Source organism: Echinops telfairi, unplaced genomic scaffold (assembly GCF_000313985.2).
Source record: "Echinops telfairi isolate 266 unplaced genomic scaffold, ASM31398v2 ScPeMD7_5;HRSCAF=22, whole genome shotgun sequence".
Taxonomy (NCBI): domain Eukaryota; kingdom Metazoa; phylum Chordata; class Mammalia; order Afrosoricida; family Tenrecidae; genus Echinops; species Echinops telfairi.
In genome coordinates, this window is record NW_022103901.1 from 42,336,980 (window position 1) to 42,346,432 (window position 9,453).

The following is a 9,453-nucleotide window of genomic DNA, read 5'->3' on the forward strand; positions in this document are numbered from 1 at the left end:
TGTGCAGCAGATTTACTTAATGCAACATGTTTTTGATCTATTGACTGCTGCTTCCCTGAGCATTGGTTTTTGGATCCAAGCAAGACAAAATCTTTGACAGATCCAACCTTTGCTTGACTCAGCAGTTGGCTGAAAAATACATTTTCTGATTCTGGTATATTTTATTTGGAATGTTCACTGTATTCTAACTTTTGTGGAATATATAAAAATGCAGTGCCACAGAGCAGAAGGTGGGTATAGGCCAGTGATTAAGAGCACAAACACTGGTGCCAGAGCTGCCTTGTTGAAAGCCAGCCTTCGAAGCTTCCAGAGTCCACTTAGAGTTTCCCCCGAAGAAATGCTGGCGACCTACTTTCAAAATCTCAGGTATTAAAAACTTCATGGAGAACAGCTCTACTCTGACACACTCGGAGTCAACATGAGTTGTAATCGGCTCAGCAGCAACTGGCCTGGATTTCCAAAGTGGTGTAATGTCTGGAAGTTTGCTGGATCATTTTGTGACTCAGTTTCCTCATGTGTACAATGAGGGTGATAATAGTGTTATTGAAAAAATCAGGCTCATCTACTCCCAAAGTAAAGTCAGAACCCACTCTGAGGCAAGCTTTTGGAAAAGAACTGGAAAAAATATAACTAGATTAAGATGTCTAATGTGGTCTCCCGCCCATAGAGGAAGGGAAGGGACTTCAAAGCCAAACTCACTGCCATCAAGTCAGTGCTGACTCACAGCAATCCTGCAGGGCAGGGTAGAACTGCCCCTGTGGTTTTCCAAGGCTGTAACTCTTTTCAGGTGTAGAAAGCCCCATCTTTCTCCCATGGAGCAGCTGGTGTTTTTGAACTGCTGACCTTAGAGTTAGGGGTTTGATGAGTAATCATTATACCACCACGGATCCTTCAGAGGGGGCTTATATCCAACCAGATAGTTTTAGGAAAGGAATGTTAACTATCTATCTCTTGATTAACAAACTTTACAGGCATCTATCTCATCTTTTCTCAGGACTTAGAAGAAAAGATCCCAGTGTTCTTGATATCTTAGTTCATTGGTGGCATGTCCTTGGAATGGATTCACTGCAGCTGCTTGGTAAAATAATGTTTTGGAAGCATTAAAACATTACAGAAAAATAACATCTTAAGAGATTACAATTTGACCTATAGCCAGACATGGGTTAATGCATAATACTTTCTCCAAGGTTGGCTAAGCTCAGAATGTGGGTGATAAGGGATATCCAACCTCCACTGTGCTCTGTCTGCCTCCTTCTGCACTTGAGAAGGGTCCCATGCTCCTAACTTCCCCAGAGGGGGATTGGGGGGAGCATGGATAGAGATTTTTCTCTGCAGGTTCCCTAAGCTGGTTTCCTAACCAACAGAGTAGAAATTCTGGTTTGCAGTCACATGCTATTCATTATACTTTAATTCTTAATGGTAAGGACTCATGGAACTCTATATAGTCTCTAAGTCTAGAAGGAAATGGCAGCAACTGGTCTGAGTGCAGCGGGGTTTACAATTGCAAGTTAGGATTCTGGGCCAAGTAAGATTGAGGTTCCAGAGGCCCAGCGAGGCCTAGCCTATTTGAGTAGCAGTACCTCCCTCATAGAGTTGTACTGAGAATTAGCTGGGTCAGTCTGTGTCAATGTTACAGAGTGCCTACTTCAGACTACCCACTATGATGACATGCGGATGGTTTTCAATGAAAATCAGGGGCAGAATGCTATGCTGGTATCCAAACACTTCGGACCCTGCAAACTATCCAATCAGGGCTTCAAATCCACTGTCATGAACAACGAGTTCTATACTCTTTTCCAGAATCATTTTTTTTTAAAGAATTTGAATATCCTTCTTGCTCAGTTCATTGGCTGCTTGATTATCTAATATGATCTTTGAATTTCTTTAAGTTCTTGCTGCAAAGCTATATACAATCCCATAGACCAACAGGAAAATAATAACTAAGTCCTGGTTATGTGGCTCCACAATTATCTTTCCAAAACGCATCCTGTTTCCTTTTGTCTCTGCTTTTGCCTGTCAGTCTCTCTGTTTTCCTCTCAGCCTCTGTTTGTTTCTTTATTTTTACCTGTGCATCTTTATATGGAGCTCTGGTAGTTTATGTGTTCTGCTGCCAATTGTAAGGTTAGCCATTCAACCCCAGAAATTCACGGACTAGAATTCTACCCTAGAATTGAGAGTAGAAATGAGGATGGCAATGAGGTTTGGGTTGTTTTTTTTTTCCTTTTCTTTTCTTCCTTTTAATATATCTTTATCTGATTTTATAGCTTCATTTGTGTTGTTCTTTTCTGAGGTCTCTCTCTCTCGATCTATATCTCTGTCTCTCTCACACACACAATGCATCTGGTATGTGTACACATGAGTACATCTCAGAAATGAAAATGCCATCTTGCATCTTACACCAACTCCTCCTTTATGACCACATATGGGATTCCAGAGTGCACACACCCACCATCATCCTCATGTGTGCCTCCTTTGAGCTAAGTGGCAGGTGACAGGCCCTCTGAATGACAGCTTGTCTCTAAGTCTACATGGTACACCTGGCAGTGTTCATTTGGCCAAGTGTTCCATATGGGGAGATTTTCCCCCCTTTGTACTTGAGATCCTATTTAAAATGAACCATGTGTTGTGCAGCCGTTGCCTGTTTTTGCAACTCATTTCCACCCCAGGTCATTCACCTTTCTTGTCTGGTTCTCAATTATTCTGAATACTTGTATTCTAAACCTTAATTTGAGTTACTAACAAGAAATTTGAATCAGGGTGTTTAGATCATCATCCCTAATAATAAGTTGGCAGGCCCCATTTTACGTCTGCTTTGCTAGGTGGTAGAGAGAATGCTATAAAAACAATAAGTCAAGTTCTAGTATCTCCGTTTGAGTAATTCTATTAATTTCATTAAGAGCAGAACATCAATGGCCTTAATTTAAAGCAAGGACATATGACTCCAGCCATTTTATCAAAGAAGATTGGAAGTTGATTTTCAGGACACCAAAACAGTATCTCCAAGAACCTGTCATGATGAGGTTTGCTTTTTTGGGGTTAAACAAACAAACAAACAAACAAACTTTTTGATCTATACAATCTGCCACTGGAAAGTAGTTTCTATGTGTGTGATATATTTGGACTGCCTTACACAAATACAATTTTTATTTGACAGTTCTAATATTTCAAGCACTCCATGTTATCAGATGGGCTGTTTTTTGTTGGCAGTGGGAGTTTGCAAACTAATGAAGAAAATAAAAAGGAAATTTGCTTGGGACTGCTGAGTATTTGTGACCAGAAGGTAAGCAAAGGAGGTACCCGAGTTAAGAATAATTACCATCACTGCCACAGTCCTCCATTAGTGCTGGCAAAAGACCCAGGGTCTGACAGTTAAATTAAAGCTTGCAACCCAGCAAAAAATTAGCAGCAGAAAACGTGAATGCTGGTAACATTGCATTACATGCCATTTACTGTAGGACTTGATAACTTTGCTCCATTCACACGATTCACTGGGGGATCAGACTGTTGAGAAGAAAGGAGGAAACAAATCCATCAGGCACTGTTTGTAGAGCGATGACCCAACCAGCTTGCCATTCAATAAGAATGACTCAATAGGATCCTTCCTTAATGATGTGCCATTAGATAGTGAGCTGAGTAGACTTTGAAGTCAAACACACTTGGGTGGCAAGTTCAGTTCCAATATGTCATGGCTATGTGTCTGCAAGCTAATGAATTAAGCTTTCTGAACTTCAATATTCTCATCTTCAAAATGTAAATAATAATATGACACACTTAATAAGGTGGACTTGAAGCATATTCTGATGAAGGTCAAGGATTGCAGCCTTCTGTAGGGATTATAAGCCAAAGGGGAAAAAAAAAACCAAAATCCTCATGACTGGACCAGTATGTAACATCATGATAAATGGAGAGAAGTTTGAAGTCATCAAGGATTTTGTCTTCCTTGGATCTACAATCAGTGGTCATGGAAGCAGCAGTTGAGATTAAAGGATACACTGCATTGGATAATTCTGTTGCACAAGAACTCTTTGAAGTGTTGAAAAGCAAGGCTATTACTTTGAAGACAAAGGTGTACCTGACCCAAGCCGTGGCATTTTTTTTTCATGGTATTTATATTTATTTATTTATTTTAATCATTTTATTGGGGGCTCTTACAACTCTTGTTACAAACCATACATCAATTGTATCCAACATATTCGTACATACATTCCATTGTTCTTTTCTAGACATTTACTTTCCATTGAGCCCTTGGGATCAGCTCCTCCTTTCTCCCTCCCTCCTGCCCCCCTCCCCAACCTTCATGGCCCCATGATAATGTTGATTGTTAATTATTTTCAAATCTCACTCCGACCGCCATATCCCTTTCCCTCTGGTTTCTGTTGTTCTTCCCCATGATTGCAGGTGTGTGGTTATGTGCCATTCATTGTGATCGGTGCCTCCCTCCCCACCTCCCCTCCCCACCTCACCCCCTCTACCTCTACCCTTTTGGTATCTCTATTCCCAATCCTGTTCCTGGGTTCCATGTGTTGTGAGTTTTATCTCTTGCCTATACCTATGTACATGCTCCCGTCTAGTCTAGATTGGGAGAAGGCACTGAGGGTGTGATAGCAGGGGGTGAGGAGGCCTCCTGAGAACAGAGGTATATTGCGTGACCCATTAATGCTCTACTGAACCCTGACTGACTCCCTCCCTCCCTGTGACCCCTCTGTGTGGGGGATGCCCCACTATCCATAGCTAGGTCTCCACTCCAACCCACCTCTAGTTTCTCCAATGAACTTTTGTTTGTTGTAAATCTTCTGATGCCCATTGCCCAGTCTCGACATCTCATGATTGCACCAGCTGGTGTGCTTCTTCCATGTGGACTTGTTGCTGCACTGTTGGTTGGCTGCTTGTTTAATTTCAAGCCGTTAAGACCCCAGACACTGTATCTTTTAATAGCCGGGCACCATCCTCTGTCTTCACCACATCTGCTTATGCACCCATTTTGTCTTCAGTGATCATGTGGGGGGTGAGTGGCGGTGAGCATCACAGAATGACAATTTGTGAGAACAAAGTTTTCTTGTATTGAGGGGAGGTATGATCCGAGGCACAAGGCCCTTCTGCAGTTTCAGTGTATTTCCTTATAAATGTATGTACATAGGCCAATACCACTATTGTTATGGATTAATGTATTTACTTAAGTGCACACCTCTGTTAATCTCCCTATCTATGCCTTTGCTTCCTAGAGCTTGCCTGTGTTTCCTTTTGCCTCCTCCTGCCCCAGCATCACCTTCCCTCTTCTTCCACCTCTTAGTGCTTCCTCTCCACTAGCTTGGTGTTACTCTGATACTCACAGGATCTCTAATCTCTCTAAGATGCTGGTTCCACTTCCCTAGTTGTTCCCCTTTCATGATGCCATCCACTCCCCACACCCTTCTCCCCACCTCCTTCTTCCCCCTCTACCTTATGGGGCCATTGGCTCCATTGCCTTCTCACTGAGCTTCCCTCCCATAGGCCAACCCATATAATTAGGCAACCCATCTGTGTCCTAGTCTGAACAATAAGAAAACCTATGGTTGAGGAATGAAAAGGGAAGATAAAAAGATGAGAGAAAAAAAAAAAGAAAGAAGACCCTCGATAGGTCCAGGTCTGTTTGCTGGTCCCCATAGGACCCTCTCCACTTGTCCTGAGGGAGATCTGGGGGCTGCCCCTCCTTGCCTGAAGTCCATTTGTGGGGCTCCTCAGGGGCTCTGTGGCTTGGCTTTACTCCAATTGCTGATCTTTTATGCTCCATTCCCACACTGTCTCCCCATATCATGTGTCCCCATTATTGTCCCCTGTCTCTGTATGCTCCAGTTAGGGGGAAACATGTCTTGAGCTGTTGGTAGCCCCACAGTCCTCTCTGTGCCCCAGCAGCTCCATGCAGGGAACTCATCATCTGGGTTTGGTGTGCCTATATGGAGTCTAGGCCGACTGCCCCTTTCTCTTTTTCCTTCTTGGTTCGCTTCCGTCTGGGTATGGTAGGTTGGTTCCTTTCCCTACCAGACGGTCTAGTGTCATTCTCTACAACACACACTTCCAGGGAGGGGGTCAGGCTGGTTCTGGCTGGGGCAAGCCCTGTAGTACAGTCTTTTCATGGGTTCCTCCATGTGTTACGTTGCCCTCCTGGTTTGGTATGTCATGGCGGGGTCTGTATGCACACTACAATTCTGTGGAGACACAACCAATACTCACCCCTGGGTGCCCTGTTCTCCCCATCTCATCATCTCAGTTTCTCCCCACCCCCAGTCTCCCTCCTCCTTCCCCCTATCCCCTCCTTTGTGTTGGATTCACATGTACCTCCCTGGGTTTGGTGTGACCTCCCCCCAACTGCCTATGCTTCCACCATGTATTGAGAGATAAGTGTCTTTTCTTCTATTCCTGCTGTGCTGATTATACTTACCTCAGGGGACTCATGTTATATTTGTCCTTTTGAAATTGGCTTACTTCGCTTGACATAATTCCTCCCAACTCTTCCCATGAAACACTGTGCTTCATGTGATTATCTGTGCTTTTCAGTACTGCATAGTACTCCATTGTGTATATGTGTCAAAGTTCACTAATCCACCTGTCTATCGATGGAAACTTAGGCTGTTTCCTAGTCTTTGTAATTGTAAATTGTGCCACAATAAACATTGGAGCACAGGTGGCTGGTCGTGTTTTATTTCTTACCTTCTCTTGATATATGCCCAGTAGAGAGATGGCTGAGTCATAAGGTAGATCAATTTTCATTTTCTTTAAGTATCACCAGATCGCCTTCCACAGAGGCTGAACATATCTACATGACCACCAGAAGTGGAGGAGGGTTCCTATTTCACCACACCCCCTCAAATATTTGTTGCTCTCTGAGTTTCTGATTTGGGCTCTCAGGGGTATTAGATAGTATCTCATGGTTGTTTTAATTTGCCTTTCTCTTATAGCTAGTGAATGGGAACACTTTCTCATGTGTTTGTTGGCCATATGGGTCTCCTCCCTAGTGAAAGTTCTTTTCAGTTCTTTTGCCCACTTCCTTAGGGGGGTAACTGTTTTGCTCTTTTTGCAGGCCATGAGGGTGTTGTAGATTTTAGTAATGAGCCCCTTGTCTGATGTGTCATTACTAAAAATCCTCTCCCAGTCTTTGGGTTGCCTTGTTACCCTTTTGGTGAAATCTTTAGAAGTGCACAGGTATTTTGTTCTTATTAAATCCCATTTGTCAATTTCCAGTTCACCTGTGTGTATACCCTGCCCTATTGCAGTGAGCCTATGAATTTCCTGGGCCAATGATCTTAGGTTTGTCCCAATTCCTTCCTTGATGATCCTGATGGTTCGGGGTTTTACTTCTAGATCTGTGATCCACCTTGAGTTTGTTCTTGTGCATGGGGTGAGTGAGGTAAACATCTTGTTTCATTTTTTACATGTGGATTTCCATTGTTTCCAGCACCACTTGTTAAAAAGGACATATGATTCCCACTTGATGTTTTTGGGGCCCTTATTGAAGATCAGTGGTCTATGTGCTGATGGTTTTACTCCTGGACTTTCTATTCTTTTCCACTGGTCTGAGGATCTTTCATTGTGCTAGTACCATGCAGTTTGATCACTGTAACTGTGTAGTAGTAGGTATTAAAATCAGGTAAAGCAAGTCCTCTGACTTCGTCCTTCTTCTCGGACTTTGTCCTTCTGCTAATTCTGGGCTTCTTCCCTCTCCATATGAAATTAGTTGTCAGTTTATCCAAGTCTTTGAAGAAAGTTGTTGGTATTTGAATCAGAATAACATTAAACTTATAAAATGCTTTGGGTAAGATTGACATCTTTACTACATTGAGACTTCCAATCCATGAGCATGGGATGTTCTTCCATTTGTGGAGGTTGCTTTTGGTTTCCTGTAGTAGGGTCTTGTAGTTTTCCTTGTATAGGTCTTTAGTTGTTGTTGTTGGTTTTAATATATACCTAGGTATTTCAGTTTGTTCTTGGCTACTATGAAGGGTACTGCCTTCTTGATCTCCTCATCCATGGTCCTGTCCGATGTATATAGCAAACCTATCTACTTCTGTTTGTTGATCTTGTATCCTGCCACTCTTCCATATTCCTCTATCACTGTAAGTACTCCTGTTGTGGAGCTTTTGTGGTTTTCAATGTACAGGATCATGTCGTCTGCAAATACCGATAGTTTTACCGCCTCCTCTCCCGTTTGGATACTTCAAATGGCCTTCCCTGTCTTATATTGTTAGCTACAACCTCCAGTATGACATTGAATAGAAGTGGGGACAAGAGGCATCCTTGTCTTGTGCCCTTTTTCAGTGGGATTGTTTTTGTCTTTTCTCCATTGACTATGATATTGGCTGTTGATTTTTTTGTAGATAGCTTGTATTAGCTTGAGGAATTTACCTTCCATTGCTATCTTCGTATCTTAATTATTATCTTCGTGAGTGTTTTAATTAGGAATGGGTTTTGGATGTGTCACATGCTTCTTCTGCATCTATAGATATTATCATGTGGTTCTTATACTTTTTTTTCTCAATGTGGTGTATAATATTGATGGATTTTCAGATGTTAAACCATTCCCGCATCCCTGGGATGAATCCTACCTGGTCATGGTGGATGATAGATACAATATTTTGTATTCTATTGGCCAATATTTTGTTAAGGATTTTTGCATCTTTGTTCATTAGAGATATCAACCTGTAGTTCTCTATACCTGTGGTGCCGTTGCTCTATTTGGGTATCAAAGTTATGCTGGCTTTGTAGAATGAGTTTGGTAATTTGCCATCCTTTTCTATGCTCTGTAATGCTTCGTGGAGGATCAGAGTCAACTCTTCCATGAATGCTTGGTAGAATTCTGCTGTGAAGGCATCTGGCCCAGGGGCCTTTTTTTGTTGGTAGCTTCTTGATAACCCTCTCTGTTTCTTCTTTCACTATGTGTTTGTTGGGGTTCTTGACCTCTCTATGACATAATCTAGGGAGGAGCTGTTTTTCCAGGTATTTACCCATGTCTTCCACATTTCTAAATTCATTAGAATACAGTCCTTCATAGTACATTGTGATTATTCTTTTAATTTCAGTGGGGTCTATTGTAATTACCTCTGTTTCATCCTTCATCCGGCTATTAATGTTTGTTCCTTCCTTTCCTTGGTTAGGTTCATCAGCAGTCTGTCAATTCTGTTGATCCTTTCATGGAACCAGCTTTTTGCTGCATTTAACTTTTGCATCATTCTCTTGTCTTCCCAATGGTTTAATTGTGTGCTGATTTTTATTATTTCTTTTCTTTTGCTATTGGAGGGGTCGTTCTGTTGACTCTGTTCTAGCTGTTGGAGGTTTTGTGATAACATATCTGTCATAAGCCTCTCTTCTTTCTCCATATATGCATTTATTGATATCAAGCTACCTCTGATAACTGCCTCCACAGTGTCCCATAAGTTTTGGTACATTGTATTCTCGTTCTCATTAGTTCCTAGAAACTTC